Genomic DNA, 18,470 nt, shown 5'->3' with positions numbered 1-18,470 from the left:
ATCTTCCTGGACCGGGGCACGAACCCGCGTCCCCCGCATCGGCAGGCAGACTCTAAACCACTGTGCCACCAGGGAAGCCCCGAAATACAGTTACTTTTAAATTGTGATTTGTTTACTTTTAATGTAAAGCGTTAAATAATGAGAGAATGCATTTAAAACGTAGGAAAATTAATGATAAATTTACTTTTATATATATATATGTATATATACATATACATATATATATATATATGAGTAAATCCAGTGAATAATGCTGGAACAACCAGATAAATATATCAGGGAAAGATGACTCTTGATTCCTACCTTACACCATATGTAAAATTAAATCAAAATGGATCAGACCTAAACAAAGAGCAAAAACAGAAAAGAAAAAAAAAAGCTTATAAAAGAAAACATAGGTGACTATAGTTAGCAATAACGTATTGTATATTTGAAAGTTATAACCATATGAGGTGCTGGATATTAACTTACTGTGGTAATCATTTTCCAATATATACATATATCAAATTATTATGTTGTACACCTTGAACATACAATGTTATATCAATTATATCTCAATAAAACAGGGGAAAACAGAAGTTTAAAAAAAGAAAACATAGAAAAATATCTTTGCAGACTTGGAGTAGACAAAGATATTTTTTACAAAGGACCCAGAGAGCATTAATCAGAAGAAAAAAATTGAGAAAAATAGACTTCACAAAATAAAAAGGCTTCTGTTCATCAAAAGACACCATTAAGAAATTGAATAGCAATCCACAGACTGAAAGAAAAACATTCACAGTACAAATATTTGACAAATGACTTATTTCCAAAAAAATATATAATACCCAACAACAAAAAGAGAAACAGAAGTTTCCAATTCCTGTCAAAATAGAGAAAACACATTCCATCCCATTTCTTCCACTGAATGCAATTTATAACCTAGGCAGAATGCATGCAACACCTATCTGAAGATTATGAAAAGTAAATGGTAGCAGAATTCTTTTTTTAAATAAATTTATTTATTTTATTTATTTATTCTTGGCTGCGTTGGGTCTTTGTTGCTGCGCGCAGGCTTTCTCTAGTTGTGGTGAGTGGGGTCTACTCTTTGTTGCAGTGCACGGGCTTCTCATTGCGGTGGCTTCTCTTGTTGCTGAGCACGGGCTCTAGGCGTGCAGGCTTCAGTAGCTGTGGCATGTGGGCTCAGTAGTTGTGGTTCTCGGGCTCTAGAGCGCAGGCTCAGTAGTTGTGGCACAACAGGCCCAGCTGCTCCGCGGCATGTGGGATCTTCCCAGACCAGGGCTCGAACCCATGTCCCCTACATTGGCAGGTGGATTCTTAACCACTGTGCCACCAGGGAAGCCCAGCAGAATTCTTGAGGAAGGAAAAACAGAAGTCAAAGAACCACCAAGTCAGGGTGAGTTTCCCAGTTGTTCCCCCTCTGGTATCTCCTGGCCAAGACTGAAAGGCAGCCTGAAACCTGGAACGTGCAAGGGGTGCAGATGGAAAGGGCTCCAAGAAACCATCTATTTCTTATCCCAGAAGCAAGAAATAAGTCCCTATAGATCAGAGAAACTGGAGGAAATCGCATGGTTTTTGCTTTGTTTCTTTGATTCACTTAAGGTTCCTCCATGTCTTTTCATAGCTTGATAGCTTATTTATTTATTTTTGGCTGCGTTGGGTCTTTGCTGCACATAGGCTTTCTCTAGTTGTGGCGAGCGGGGGGCTACTCTTCATTGTGGTGCATGGGCTTCTTATTGCAGTGGCTTCTCTTGTTGCGGAGCATGGGCTCTAGGTGCACGGACTTCAGTAGTTGTGGCTCATGGGCTCTAGAATGCAGGCTCAGTAGTTGTGGCGCATGGGCTTAGTTGCTCCACAGCATGTGGGATCTTCCTGGACCAGGGATCAAACCTGTGTCCCCTGCATTGGCAGACAGATTCCTAACCACTGCGCCACCAGGGAAGTCCCAGCTTATTTCTTTTTAACACTGAATAATATTCCATTGTCTGGATGTATCCCAGTTTATTTATCCATTCACATACTGAAGGACATCTTGGTTACTTCCAAATTTTGGACATTACAAATAAAGTTTCTATAAACATTCATATGCAGGTTTTTCTGTGGACATAATTTTTCAATACATTTGGGTAAATACCAAGGGGCACAATTACTGGATCATATGTTAAAAGTATGTTTAGTTTTACAAGAAACTGCCAAACTGTCTTCCAAAGTGGCTGTATCATTTTGCATTCCCACCAGCAATGTATGAGAGTTCCCACTTTTCCACATCCACATCAGCACTTAGGGTTGTCAATATTCCAAATTTTGGCCACTCTAGTATGCATGTAGTGGTATCTTGTTCTAATTTGTATTTCCCTGATGACCTATGATGTGGAACATCTTTTCATATACTTATTTATTATGTGTGTATCTTTGGTGAGGTTTGTTAAGGTCTTTGTCCCATTTTTTAATTAGGTTGTTTGTTATCTTATTATTATTTTTTTTTTTGGCTGCGTCGGGTCTTAGTTGTGGCACACGGGGACTTTCATTGTGGTGCGAGGGCTCCAGAGCGCATGGGCTCTGTAGTTGCGGCACTCGGGCTCTCTAGTTGCGGCACGCTGGCTTAGTTGCCCCACAGCATGTGGGATCTTAGTTCCCTGACCAGGGATTGAACCGGCATCCCTTGCATTGCAAGATGGATTCTTAACCACTGGACCACCAGGGAAGTCCCTTGTTATCTTATTATTAAGTTCTAAGAGTTTTAAGAGTGAATGCCCAGTTGTTCTGGTATTATTTTTTTTTCTCTCTCTAGTACCATTTTTTAAAAGACTATCTTTGCTCCATTGTACTGCCATTTTTCCTTTGTCAAAGATCAGTTGGCTATATATATATGCAGGTCTATTTCTGGGCTCTATATTTTGCCCATTAATCTATTTGTCTGTTCTTTTGCTATATCTTGATCACTATGGCCTTATAGTAAGTCAGTAATGTCAGTCCTCCAACTTTGTTCTTCTTCAGTAATGTGTTGGCTATTCTGGATCTTTTGCCTATCCACAGAGAATTTTTTTTTTTTTATATTATTGCAAATATATTTTTGTTTTTTTTTATAGGGGTAAAATATACACAAAATTTTCCATTTTCATCATTTTAAGTGTACAATTCAATGGTATTAAGTGCATTCACATTGTTGTGCATTCAACTACATTTTTTTCCCATATACATGTATCTATTCTTTTTCAAATTCTTTTCTCATTTATGTTTTTACAGAATATCAAGCAGAGTTCCTTGTGCTATACAGTAGGTCCTTGTTGGTTATTTTAAATACAGAAGTGTGTACATGCCAATCCCAAAATCCCACTCTATCGCTCCCCCCAACCCTTCCCCCCAGTAACCATACATTCATTCTCTAAGTCTGTGAGTCTGTTTTTCTGTTTTGTAAATAAGTTCATTTGTATCATTTTTTTTAGATTCCACATATAAGTGATATCATATTATATTTGTCTTTCTCTGTCTGACTTACTTCACTTAGTTTGATAATCTCCAGGCCCACCCATGTTGCTGCAAATAGCACTATTTCATTCTTTTTAATGGCTGAGTAAAATTCTATTATATATATGTACCACATCTTCTTTATCCATTCATCTGTCGATGGACATTTAGGATGTTTCCCTGTCTTGGCTATTGTAAACAGCACTGCAATGAACACTGGGTTGGATGTATCTTTTTTTTTTTTTTTTTTTTTTAAGGCTCTATACGCGGAGGCTCAGCGGCCATGGCTCATGGGCCCAGCCGCTCCGCGACATGTGGGATCTTCGCGGACCGGGGCACGAACCCATGTCCCCTGCATCGGCAGGCGGACTCTCAACCACTGAGCCACCAGGGAAGCCCCGGATGTATCTTTTTGAACCATGTTTTTCTACAGATATACGCCCAGGAGTGGGATTGCTGGATCATATGGTAGCTCTATTTTTAGTTTTTTAAGGTACCTCCATACTGTTCTCCATAGTGGCTGTACCAATTTACATTCCCACCAACAGTGCAGGAGGGTTCCCCTTTCTCCACACCCTCTCCAGCATTTATTATTTGTAGATTTTTTTTCATGGCCATTCTGACTGGTGTGGGGTGATATCTCATTGTAGTTTTGATTTGCATTTCTCTAATAATTAGTGATGTTGAGCATCTTTCATGTGCTTCTTGGCCATCTGTATGTCTTCTTTGGAGAAATGTCTACGTAGGTGTTCTGCCCATTTTTTGATTGGGTTGTTTGGTTTTTTGATATTGAGCTGCATGAGCTGTTTGCAAATTTTGGAGACTAATCCCTTGTCAGTCGCATCATTTGCAAATATCTTCTCCCATTCTCTGGGTTGTTTTTTAATTTTGTCAATGGTTTCCTTTGCTGTGCAAAAGCTTTTGCATTTACTTAGGTCCCATTTGTTTATTTTTGTTTTTTGTTATTTTTGTTATTTCCGTTACTCTAGGAGACGGCTCAAAAAAGATATTTATGTCATATTTATGTCATTAAGATATTTATGTCATATTTATGTCATTATGGCACTTATGTTGCTATTTATGTCAAAGAGTGTTCTGCCTATGTTTTCCTCTAAGAGTTTTATAGTATCTGGTCTTACATTTAGGTCTTTAATCCATTTTGAGTTTATTTTTGTGTATGGTGTTAAAGAATGTTCTAATTTAACTTTTTTACATGTAGCTGACCAGTTTTCCCAGCACCATTTATTGAAGATACTGTCTTTCCTCCATTGTATAGTCTTGCCTCCTTTGTCGTACATTAATTAACCATAGGTGGGTGGGTTTATTTCTGGGCTTTCTATCCTGTTCCACTGATCTATATTTCTGTTTTTGTGCCAGTACCATACTGTTTTGATGACTGTAGCTTTGTAGTACAGTAAGTCCCCTACATATGAACGAGTTCTGTTCTGAGAGCATGTTCGTAAGTCCAGTTTGTTCGTAAGTCCAACAAAGTTAGCCTAGGTACCCAACTAACACAATCAGCTATATACCACTGCTTTTACACTTGCTTCTGGACATCCTGGGCTTGAAATAAAGATACTGTACTACTGTACTCTATACAGTACTGTACAACCACTTGTAGAGGATGCACACGTGTGACAATGTATGCTAGACACATGAACTAACTTACGTGATTGGACATGCGAACACACGTTTATATCTTTGAAAGTTCACAACTTGAAGGTTCATGTGTAGCGGACTTTCTGTACAGTCTGAAGTCAGGGAGCCTAATTCCTCCAGCTCCGTTTTTCTTTCTCAAGATTGCTTTGGCAAAAGACCCTGATTGCTTCGGGGTCTTTTGTGTCTCCAAACAAATTTTAAGATTTTTTGCTCTGGTTCTGTGAAAAACGCCATTGGTAATTTGATAGGGCTTGCATTGAATCTGTAGATTGCCTGGAGTGGTAGAGTCATTTTGACAATATTGATTCTTTCATCCAAGAACATGGTATATTTTTCCATCTGTTTGTGTCATCTTTGATTTCTTTCATAAGCATCTTATAGTTTTCAGGGTACAGGTCTTTTGTCTCCCTAGGTAGGTTTATTCCTAGGTATTTTATTCTTTTTGATGCAGTGGTAAATGGGATTGTTTCTTTAATTTCTCTTTCTTATCTTTCATTGTTAGTGTATAGAAGTGTAAGAGATTTGTGTATCAATTTTGTATCCTGCAACTTTACCGAGTTCATTGATGAGCTCTAGTAGTTTTCTGGTAGCATCTTTAGGATTTTCTATGTATAGTATCATGGCATCTGCAAACAGTGACAGTTTTACTTCTTCTTTCCCTATTTGGATCCCTTTTATTTCTTTTTCTTCTGATTGCCATGGCTAGAACTTGCAAAACTACGTTGAATAGAAGTGGCAAGAGTGGGCATCCTTGTCTTGTTCCTCATCTTTTAGGAAATGCTTTCAGCTTTTCACCATTGAGTATAATGTTAGCTGTAGGTTTGTCATATATGGCCTTTATTATGTTGAGGTACATTCTCTCTATTCCCGCTTTCCACATAAACTTTAGAATCAATTTGTCAATACCCACAAAATAACTTGCTGGATTTTGATTGGGATTGCACTGAATCTATAGATCAAGTTGGGAAGAACTGACATCTTGACAATACTGAGAATTCCCTATCCATGAACATGGAATATCTCTCCATTTTATTTCTTTGATTTAATTCACCAGAGTTTTACAGTTTTCCTCATATAGATCTTGTATATATTTTTTTTTTTGTTTAGGTTTTTTTGTTTGTTTTTTTTTGGGGGGAGGGCTGCACTGTGTGGCATGCAGGATCTTAGTTCCCCAACCAGGGATCAAACCCATGCCCCCTGTAATGGAAGCGCAGAGTCTTACCCACTGGACCACCAGGGAAGTCCCTTGTATGTATTTTGTTAGATTTATACCCAGGTGTTTCATTTTGGGGAATGCTAACATGAATAGTATTGCATTTTTTATTTCAAATTCCACTTGTTCATTTTTGGTATATATGAAAGTGATTGACTTTTGTATATTATCTTGTATCCTCCAAGACAAAGGGTTTTTTTAAACAGATATTATACAATAACAACAATAAAAACAAATAGCCCAATTTAAAAATGGGCAAAAGAGTTGAATAGACATTTCTCCAAAGAAGTAAAGAAATGGCCAACAACCATATGAAAATATGCTCAACATCACAAATCATTATAGAAATGCAAATCCAAAGTACAATGAGTTACCACCTCACACTCATTAGGACGACCACTATCAAAAAAACAAAAATAAAAAATAACAAGTGTTGAGAGGATGTGGAGAAATTGGAATACTGGTACACTGTTGGGGGGAATGTCAAACGGTGCAGCCACTATGGAAAACAGTACGGAGTTTCCTCAAAAAATAAAAATAGAATTACCATATGATTCAGCAACTCTCCTTCTGAGTATATATCCAAAAGAACTGAAAGAAGGGTCTCAAAGGGCTATTTGCATACCCATGTTCCCTAAGCATCATTTACAACAGCTAAGAGGTAGAAGTAACCCAAGTGTCCATCGAAGGATAAGTGAATATACAAAATGTAGTATATGCATACAATAGAATATTATTCAACCTTTAAAAAGGAGGAACTTCTATCACATGCTATAACACAGATAAACTTTGAGGGCATTATGCTAAGTGAAATAAGCCAGTCACAAAAAGACAAATACTGTATGATTCCACTTATGTGAGGTACCTAAAGTATCTAAAGTAGTCAAACACATAGAAACAGAAAGTAGAATTGCCAAGGACTGGTGAAAGGAAGAAATGGGAAGCTGTTGTTCAATGGGTAAAGAGTTTCAGTTTTGTAATATGAAAAACTTCTAAAGATCTGTTGCACAACAATATGACTATAATTAACACTACTGAACTATCCACTTTAAATTTATTAAGATGGTGGACTTCCCTGGTGGTGCAGTGGTTAAGAATCTGCCTGCTAATGCGGGAGACACGAGTTTGATCCCTGGTCCAGGAAGATCCCACATGCTGTGGAGCAACTAAGCCCATGCACCACAACTACTGAGCCTGTGTTCTAGAGCCCGCAAGCCACAACTACCAAGCCCGCGCACAACTACTGAAGCCCGCGTGCCCTAGAGCCCAGGCAACGCAACTACTGAGCCTGCATGCTGCAACTACTGAAGCCCACGTGCCTAGAGCCCACGCTCCACAAGAGAAGCCACCACAATGAGAAGCCCACATACCGCAACGAAGAGTAGCCCCTGCTCACCACAACTAGAGAAAGCCCACGTGCAGTAACAAAGACCCAACGCAGCCTAAATTAATAAATAAAAATAAAATTATTAAGATGGTAAATTTTGTGTTATATGTTTTTTTACCACAATTGAAAAAAACAGCTATTATAATCACGATCTAATAGCAGGCCTGAAGACTCTTAACATGAATAGAAAGATAGTAAGTCTCACCAGAGAAAGAAAAGATTAAAAAATAACCAAATGGGAATTTTAGAATTGAAAAATATGGTAAGAAAAACAAAAATTTCACTAGATTGGATCAATAGCAGAATGGAGATGGCAGAGGGAGAATCACTGAAACTGAAGATAAATCAATGGAAACTCCAATCTGAACAACAAAGAGAAAAAATGAGGGAAAAAATTGAACAGAGCTTCAGTGGCCTGTGGAGAAATACCAAAATGTCTAACAATCGTGTCATCAGAGTCCCAGAATGAAAGAAGAAAGAAAAAATACTTGGTGCAGAAAAAATATTTTAAGAAATAATGACTGAAAACTTCCAAAAGATGGCAAAAGACATAAACTTACAGATTTCAGATGCCTAGAACTCTCTAAACAGGAAAGACTCAAAGAAATATATTCCCACACCTGTCATAATCACACTGCTGAAAACTAAAAGCAAAGACAATATCTTGAAAACAGAGAAAAACCATGTATCACATATAGGAGAACAACAATTAGAACAACTGTAGATTTCACATCAGAAATCTCAGGAATGAAGGAAGAACAATAAAAATGGAAAATATCTAGGTAAATATAATAGACTGTTTTTCTTCTTTTAAGTTCTTTAAAGTTTACATGAGAGTTGAAAGCAAAAAATATAACATTGTCTGATGGCGCTTTCAATGTATATAAACATACTATTTATGACAACTATAACATAAATGGGGGGGGCAAAAAGACCTATACAGTGATAAGGTTTCTATATTCCACGAAAATTGTAAAATATTGATTCTAAATAGACTGTGAAAAGTTAAGTATGTATATTATAATTCCTAGAACTTCTTAAAAAAAGATTCAGGAATTCCAACTTCTGAAGTGGCATAGTAAGGACCTCTGAAAATACAGTCCTTCATAAAAGCAATGAAAACACAGGCGAATTTGTCAAAATCAACTTTTTCAGAACTCTGGAAATTAACCAAAGACTTGCAAAAATCCAAGGAGTGTTTCTTCAATAAAAATTGTTTCAGGGCTTCCCTGGTGGTGCAGTGGTTGAGAGTCCGCCTGCCGATGCAGGGGACACGGGTTCGTTCCCCGGTCCGGGAAGATCCCACATGCCGCGGAGTGGCTAGGCCTGTGAGCCATGGCTGCTGAGCCTGTGCGTCCGGAGCCTGTGTGTCCGGAGCCTGTGCTCTGCAACGGGAGAGGCCACAACAGTGAGAGGCCCGCGTACTGCAAAAAAAAAAAAAAAAAAAAAAAAAAAAAATTGTTTCAGTAAGAACAATGCACTTTGTGGCATTTTAACTTGCCCCAATCCTATCTCCTTATTGCCAGCTCCATGGTAGACTTGAAAACCAGCCTTGTAACTATGGTGGCTGTGAAAACCAGCAACCTAGAAGCCACTGAAGAGAATAAAACAGGTTTGGAGCTCCCCAAAAGCCCTATCCCCAGAGAATTGTCACTATTTGACCTATCTGGCAGCTTGCTGAAAGTCTCCATTCTCATGGCTTGTCTTATTTTACCTGACTCAGAGGTCACTCTGTGCAAACAGTTCTATTTGCAAGGCATTATCAAAAATAATCAGTGGCAATTGTTTAACATAGCAGCTGCCTGAAGCATCATTACCAGATGGAGATAACAAAAACCTTAAAAGGAATATCTGGAAATGAGTTGCCCATAGAGATCTCTGAAAAGCCCCAGAATATTCCTGGGTATCTAGAAGGCCACATGAATGTGCAGGGCTGTGCAAATGCCCAGGAAAGACCTGAGAATGCCCTAATCTCTCACCTCTGACTGATGGTGAGGCTCTATACAAGCAGGGGGTGAAGGCTAAGGCAGATTTGTAAACTGCCTATTAGTTCATTGAAGCCACATCCCAACAAAGGCTAGGAGATTTATTGGCTTCAAGCATTTAAGGAAATCTGTCCAGTCATTAGCTGACCATTAAGCTAACCAAGCAGAGACTTCAGTGGCCATGCATGACAAAAAACACAGACTATATAGAATTAGTTCAGGAAAATCACTGAAAAACAGCAACAAAAACAAACTGGGGAAGGGGGTGGGTGTCTTATATCCAGAGTTGCCACATTATTTTAAATATTCAGTTTCAATACACAAGGAAATGGTAAAGTATGACCCAAACACAGCGGGGTGGGGGGAAGCAGTCAATAGAAACCATACCTGATAAAGCCCAGAAGTGGAACCTAGTAGACAGTGACTTTAAATCAGCTATTATAATATGTTCAAAGAATCAAAGGAAACCATGTTTGAAGAATTAAAAGAAAGTATGAGGACAATGTCTCGCCAAATAGAAAACATCAATAAAGAAATTTTTTTTTTTAAGGGAACCAAATAGAAATTCTGGAGTTGAAAAATACAGTAACTGATATGAAAATTTCACTACTGAGGCTTGTAATGGGAAGAATTGTGTCCCCCACAAAATTCATATGTTGAAGTCCTAACTCTCAATGATACTTATTTGGAGATGGGGCTTTTAGGAGGTGATTAAGGTTAAATGGAGTAATAGGGGATCCTCAAGTTTAACACCTGACTTCTCATCAGAAGTCATGGAGGCCAGAAGGCACTAGAATGACATATTCAAATTGCTGAAAGACAAAGACCATCAACTAAGAATTCTATACCCAGCAAAACTATCCTGCAAAAAACAAAAAAAAGTCACTGTGTGGGGGTAGGAGGGTCATAAAGGAAAAATTAAGACATTCCCAGATAGGGGCTTCCCAGGCAGTCCAGTGGCTAAGACTTCACCTTCCAATCCAGGGGGTGCGGGTTTGATCCCTGGCTGGGGAGCTAAGATCCCACATGCCTTGTGGCCAAAAAACCAAAAAAAAAACATAAAACAGAAGAAATATTGTAACGAAGTCAATAAAGACTTTAAAAATGGTCCACATTCAAAAAAAAAAGTCTAAAAAAAAGACATTCCCAGATAAACAAAATCAGATTATTTGTCATTATGAGAACTGCCTTACAGGCTACTGAAAGGAATCCTTCAAGCTGAAAGAAAGGACACCAGACAGTAAATTGAATCCACACAAAGAAATATATAACACCCAGTAAAGGCTGCTTCAAATTCATTTTGGGAGTAGGCAAATGAAAACAGTAAAGAAATTACATTCAGAATTCTCTGTCTTATATTCCCTGCCACACTCATCCCTGTCTCCTAATCAGAAAAACAAGTCAGAGGTAACTTAAGAAGATGTATTTTTATTTACTACTTTAAAAATTAATAATATGAATTTTAAAAATATACAAAGAGATATAGTAAAAAACTCACTATACCAATTAAAATGGAATATTTTAAAATTTCAAATAATCCAAAAGAAGGCAGGAAAGGAGAAACAGAAGTATGAAAAACAGAGAATAAACAAAATTAATAAAATGGCAGACCTAAATCCAAACACGTCAATAACTGTATTAAATGTCAATGGTCTAAGTAGACCAATTAAAAGAGACTGTCATAGAAGACTACAAAAATCAAGAACTAACTATATGCTGCCTGTACAACTCCACTAAATACAAGGGTCAGTTAAAATTAAAAGGATTTTTTAAATTATATACCAAGAAAACTGATCAAAAGAAAGCTTAAAAATCTACAGTATTATCAGTCAAAGTAGACTTCAGAGTAAGGAAAAACTATCAGGGAGAAAGAGGGACACAATAATGATAAAAGAGTAAACTCATCAAGAAGACATAACAACCTTAAATATGTATGTTAACAACAGAGCTTCGAAATAAAAGTGAAGACTGATAGAAATTAAAGGAAAAATGGACAACCCCAAAATTATGGTTTAAGAGTTCAACCCTCATCTCTCAGTAATCAATAGAACAGGAGACAGAAATCATCAAGGATATAGAAAAACAAACAACATCACTGGTCAACTGGATCTAATTGACACATACAGAACACTTCACCCAACAACAGCAGAATACACATTCAAGTACACATGTGTACCAAGATAGACTATATCCTGGATCATAAAACAACCTTAACAAATTTAAAATAATTGAAATCAAACAAAGTAAGTTCTCTGTATAGCATTAAAGTAGAAATCAGTAACAGAAAGATACCTAAAACATCTCCAATATTTGGAAATTATTCTAAATAATCCATGGGTCAAAAAGAAATCTCAAAGGAAATTACAGAATATTTTTAAGAAAATGAAAATAAAAGTACAACATATCAAAAATTGCAGAATGCAGCTAAATCATGCTTAGAAGTAAATGTTATTGTATTAAATGATTCTATCAGAAAAGAAGAAAGGTCATAATTCAACAATCAAAGTTTCCACCTTAAGAAACTAGACAAGGAAGAGCAAATAAATTCAAAGTAAGCAGATGAAGGAAGTAGTAAAAATGAAAGCAAAAACCAATGAAATTCAAAACAGAAAAATAAAGAAAACAAAAGCTGGTTCTTTGAAAAAGTAAGTAAAATTAATAAACTTCTTGCCATCCAGAGAAAAAAAAGGGGATACAAATGACCAATTTCAGGATGAAATGGGGAGTATCTTTATAGATGCTGCAAACATTAGAAAGATACAAGGAAATACTGAGAACATCTCTATACATATAAATGGACCAATTGATATGAACCAATTCCTTAAAAACTACAAAATACCAAAACTCACCCAGGAAGAAATAAATTACCTGAATAGTTCTATATCTGTTTTTTTAAATTGACTTCATAGTTTTAATTTTTTAAAAAAACTTCAAAAAAATTGAGGGTCAGATGGCTTCACTGTAGAATTCTACAAACATATAAAGAAGAAATTATACCAATTCTACACAATATCTTCCAGAAAATAAAAGAGAAAGGGACATTTTCCAAAGTGTTATATGAGGCCAGCATTATTCTGATACCAAAACCAGAAAAGGTCAATAGAAGAAAATTGGGGAGTTCTCTGGCAGTCCAGTGGTTAGGACTCCACCCTCTCACTGGCCAGGGTGCAGGTTTGATCCCTGGTTGGGGAACTAAGATCCCGCAAGCCACATGGCACGGGTGAAAGAAAGAAAAGAAAAGAAAGGAAAGGAAAAGAAAAGAAAATTGCAGTCCAACATCCCTCATGAACATTAGAAACAAAAGTCCTAGACAAAATACTAGTGAATCAAATCTAGCAATGTATGAAAAGAATTCTACACCTTGGACAAGTAGTGTTTATCCCAGGAATGCAAGACTGGTTAAATATTAAAATATCAATGTAATTCCTATTAACAGACATAAAAATCAAACTTCAGAATCACATTATTGAAGCAGAAAAAGCATTTCACTAACAGACATAAAAATCAAACTTCATAATCACATTAATTGAAGCAGAAAAAGCATTTCACAAAATTCAATGCCCATTTATGATTAAAAACTAGTGATAAAAGGGAAGGGTATATATACTCATGTATTAATTATTACAATTAGTATGTTTATATATACATACATACATGTATAAAATCCTACATAATGGTGAAAGTCTGAATGCTTTCCCACTGAGATTGCAACAAACCTGAAGAACAAACCTGCCTCTACATTGGATATATTCCTTTAGCTCTAACCTTTGTGCTCTGTTGCCTGCTCTGCACATCTGCAGAGGAATGCAGCCTATAGCCTGAAATATACATAATAGCCCTTTCTCAAGACTCTGCCTCCCAGGCTTGACCTTTAAAGGTATAACAATTTTCATTCACATATAAAAAGTTGCAGAATAGAGAATAACATTGTCTTGTTGGAGGTTTACAGGAACATCATTGACCAGACCCTACATGGATAACTACAAGAACAAAGGATTATCACATCCTCTCTGCGTCTGGCTGGCACCAAGAAGTTTTCAACAACCAGCCACACCCCCTCTTCTTTTCGTATAAAACAAGCCTGAATTCTAACTCAGGTTAGATGGTTCTTTGGAACACTAGTCCACCATCTTCTCGGTCTGCTGGCTTTCCAAATAAAGTTGCTATTCCTTGCCCCAACACCTCGTCTCTTGATTTATTGGCCTGTCATGTGGCGACAGTGTGAGCTAGGAGTTGGTAAAAAGATCAGGAGCAAAGCAAGGATAAACACTTTCACCGCTCAATCAAATCCTACTGGAAGTCCTAGCCAGTGCAATAAGGCAGGGGGATAAAAGACATATGATTGGAAAGGAAGAAAGAAGAGGATCTTCTACACACGACATGAAGTCTACATAGAAAATCCCAAAGAATCTACACAAAAAGTTCCTAGAGTTAATAAGTGAGTTTTGAAAGTTTGCAGAATTCAAGGTCAACAGACAAAAGTGGATATTTCTATATATTAGCAATTAACAATTGGATATCAAATTTTTTTAAATACCATTTACAAAAGTGTCAAGAAAATGAAATGGTCTAAAAAACTTGTTCAGAATGTATCTGCTAAAAAACCCTACAAGATTATGATGAAATAAATCAAAGACCTATAGAGAGAGAAATACCACATTTATGGATTGGATGATTCAATATAGTTAAGATTTCAATTAGTCTTAAATGATCTATCAACTTTGTGCAATTCCAATAAAAATGCCAGAAGGAATTTTTGTAGATATAAACATACTGATTTTAAAATTTATGTGGAAAAGCAAAGGAACTTGGATACCAAAAACAATTTTGAAAAAGAAGAATAAATCTGGAGAGTCCATACTATCTGATGTTTAAGACTTACTACTAAAAGAAAAAGACTTACTATAAAGCTGCAGTGATCAAGGCATTGTAATAATGGCAAAGGAATAGACACATAATCAATGGAACAGAGTAGAGTTTAGAAACAGACTCATACAAATGTGGTCAATTGCTTTTTGACAAAAGTACAAAGACAATTCAGTGATGAAAGAATTGTCTTTTCAACATAAGGTGCTGGAACACCATTTCAGCATCCATATGCAATTGTCATTATCACCATCATCTTCAACTAAACTGTACCTTGATACAAAAATTAAACCACAATGGATCATTGACCTAAACATAAACTCTAAAAGTATGAAACTTCTAGAAGAAAACATAGGAGAAAATTTTCATAACCTTGGGTTAGGCAAAGAGTTCATAAATGTGACACCAAATCATGATCTATATAAAAAAAATTGATAAATTGGACTGCATCAAAACTGAAAACTATTGCTCTGTAAAAGATACTATTAAAAAATGAAAAGAGAAGGTACAGATGAGAGAAAATATTTGCAAATCAGATATCCCACTACATACTTGTATCCACAATATATAAAGAACTCTCAATATTCAACAGTAAGAAAACAAACAATTTTTTTTTTTACTTTATTTTTTTAAAATTTTTGCCTACGTTGGGTCTTTGTTGCTGTGCGTGGGCTTTCTCTAGTTGCAGCGAGCAGGGGCTACTCTTCGTTGAGGTGCACAGGCTTCTCATTGTGGTGGCTTCTCTTGTTGCGGAGCGTGGGCTCTAGGTGCATGGGCTTCGTTAGTTGCAGCACACGGGCTCAGTAGTTGTGGCTCACAGCTCTAGAGTGCAGGCTCAGTACTTGTGGCGCACAGGTTTAGTTGCTCCACGGCATGTGGCATCTTCCTGGACCAGGGCTCGAACCCATGTCCCCCGCATTGGCAGGCGGATTCTTAACCACTGTGCCACCAGGGAAGCCCCTAATTTTTTTATCTTGAAATAATTTTGGACTTAAATAAAAGTTTCAAGAATAATACATAGAATTTTCAGATACCCTGGACTAGATTCCCCAATTGTTAACATTTTACCACGTTTACTTTATAATTTTCTATTTATACACATATGCAGCTCTTTATATATATGTAGTTTTCTCTATTATCATTTTATACACACATACATACACATTTACCTCTCTATATAAACACACTGTTTTTATGAACCATTCGAAAGTAAATTGCAGGCATGATACCTCTTTATCCCTAAATACTAAAGTGTTTGTTTCATAAGAATAAGGATAGTCTCTTACTTAACCACAGTATAATTATCAAAATCAGGAAGTTAACACTGATATGCTACTTTAATCTGCAGACCTTACTTATATTTCACCAATTGTCCCATAATGTCCTTTGTAGTAAATAATTTTTTTTGGATAAATGGCTAATGAAAATGTGATAGATATAGATATAGATAGATAGATAGATAGATAGATAGAGATATACACACACATATACATATACAAAGGAATAAGGAAATCCTATCATTTGCCACAATACAGATATAACTAGAGGGGATTATGCTAAGTGAAAAAAGCCGGATAGAGAAAGATACTGTATGGTATCACTTATATGAGGAATTTAGGGGGGGAAAAAGTCAATCTCATAGAAACAGAAAATAGAAAAGTGATTGCCAGGGGCTGGGAGATGGGGGGTGGAGGATATAGGGAGAGCTTGGTAAAAGGGTACACAAACTGTCGGTTATAAGATGAATAAGGTCTGGGGATCTGATGTACAACATGGTGACTATAGTTGATAATATTATATAGTATAATTAAAATTTGCTAAAAGAGTAGAAGTTAAATTTTCTCACCAAAAAAAGGGGTAAATACATGAGGTGACAGACGTATTAACTTGATGGGAAGGGGGATCTATTCACAATGTATACATATATCAAATTATTACACTGTATACTTTAAATATCTTACAATTTAATTTGTCAATAATACCTCAATAAGCTGGAAATATTTTTTTGGTCTAGGGACCTATCCAGTATCATACATCAAATTATGGAATGTATCTTTAGTTCTCTTTAACCCAGAACAGTTCCTAAGTCTCTGTAGTTCATAACCTTGACATTTTTAAAAAGTTGTTTTGTGAAATGCTCCCAAATTGGAATCTAAGGTTTCCTCATGATTAACTTGGAATCATGAACTTTTGGCAAGGATAGCACAGAAACGGCACTACTGTGCCCCTCTTATTGCAGGGGAGGGGCATGATGTCAATCTGTACCATTACTAGCGGTAGTAATTTGATCAGCTGTTTAAGGGGATGTCTAGGTTTCTCCCCTGTAAAGTTACTACTTTTCCCTTTGCAATTAATAAGTATTTTGAAACTATATACATGTTCTGTTCCTCATCAAACCTTTACCAACTAGTTTTAGCATCTGAGGATGACTCTTGCCTAAACCAATGTTCACCGTATTATCTTCTAAACGGTGGCTTTCTAACTCCATCATTCCTTCTGAATTTTATGGTTGGCATTCTATTATAAGTAAGAACTCTTCCTTCTCCCTAATGTAAGTATGTATATATGTATGTGGTTTTAATAGCATTAGGTTATTATACATTACTGTTATTTATTTTAATGCTCCAAGTGACATTTTTGACACAATTTTTATATGGTTTTTCAGTAAATTGTTTTTATGAACCTACAGATAAATGAGTAATTTGTATGTTAAGTAAAATGATATTCAAGAAATATGTATACTAAGTTATAAAACATGGCAAGTTTTACACTTTATCTGGTTTTATCACCTTTAATGACTTTTAATCCTCAGACAGATATATGGATTATAGCAGCAGTAGCTCAAAAATTGTATCCTTCCAAGAATCTCACTATTGTTGAACATGGTGTTGAATGGTTTTCTGTGCCTTCCTAGAAATAATGGTTCTTGTTTTTTACATCACAGATTTTTCACAAAGTTTTTATCATATATATCACATAGTAATACAGTGTTATAATCTCATGGTTTTTAGGACAGTCAAGAAAAGAAGGAATTATCCATTAATCCATCAATGGGCAACTCAGGTTGCTTCCAACTTTTGCTATCATGAATAGGCTTCTTTGAAAATGTGTGTACAAGTATCTGCTCATGTCCCTGCTTTCAATTCTTTTGGGTATATACCCAGAAATGGAATTACTAGATCATATGGTAATTCTATGTTTAATATTTTTAGAAACTGCCATACTATTTTCCACAGCAGCTGCATGATTTTACATCCACACTAGCAATGCACAAGGGTTCCAATTTCTCCACATCCTCACTAACACTTGTTATTTTCTGGGGATTTTTAGTGGTTTTGTTTATTTTCATAATAGCCATCTTAATGGGGGTGATAATGAAGTGATATTGCAATCTCATTATGGTATTTATTTGTATTTTCCTAATGATTATTGATGTTGAACATCTTTTCATGTGCTTATTAGCCATTTGTATATCTTCTTTGGAGAAATATCTGTTGAAATCCTTTGCCCATTTTCCAATTGGGTTGGGTTTTTTGTTGTTGAGTTGTAGGAGTTCTTTATATATTCCAGATATTAATTCTTTATCAGATATATGATTTGCATATATTTCTCCCATTCCACAGGCTGCCTTTTCACTCTGTTGACAGTGTCCTTTGATGAACTGAAGTTTTTAACTTTGATGATGTCCATTTATCTATTTTCTCTTTTGTTGCCTATATTTTTGATGTCATATCCAAGAAATCATTGCCAAATACAATGTCATGAGATTCTCCCCTATATTTTATTATAAGAGTTTTAGGGCTTCCCTGGTGGGGCAGTGGTTGAGAGTCCGCCTGCCGATGCAGGGGACACGGCTTCGTGCCCCGGTCCGGGAAGATCCCACATGCCACGG

At 36.4% G+C, this 18,470-nt stretch overlaps 1 protein-coding gene across 1 annotated transcript in view; it reads right to left on the bottom strand.

The window, feature by feature from the left end:
• Positions 1-18,470, bottom strand: part of RNF8 (ring finger protein 8) — a 70,158-nt gene that overhangs the window by 1,141 nt on the left and 50,547 nt on the right. The gene's annotated exons all lie outside the window — the stretch shown is intronic.

This window comes from Aethalodelphis obliquidens, unplaced genomic scaffold (genome assembly GCF_003676395.1).
Source record: "Aethalodelphis obliquidens isolate GAN/ISIS:26980383/991018 unplaced genomic scaffold, ASM367639v1 scaffold31, whole genome shotgun sequence".
NCBI lineage: Eukaryota > Metazoa > Chordata > Mammalia > Artiodactyla > Delphinidae > Aethalodelphis > Aethalodelphis obliquidens.
Note: the sequence above shows the minus strand (reverse complement) of the source record. Positions and strands in the feature narration are given on the sequence as shown.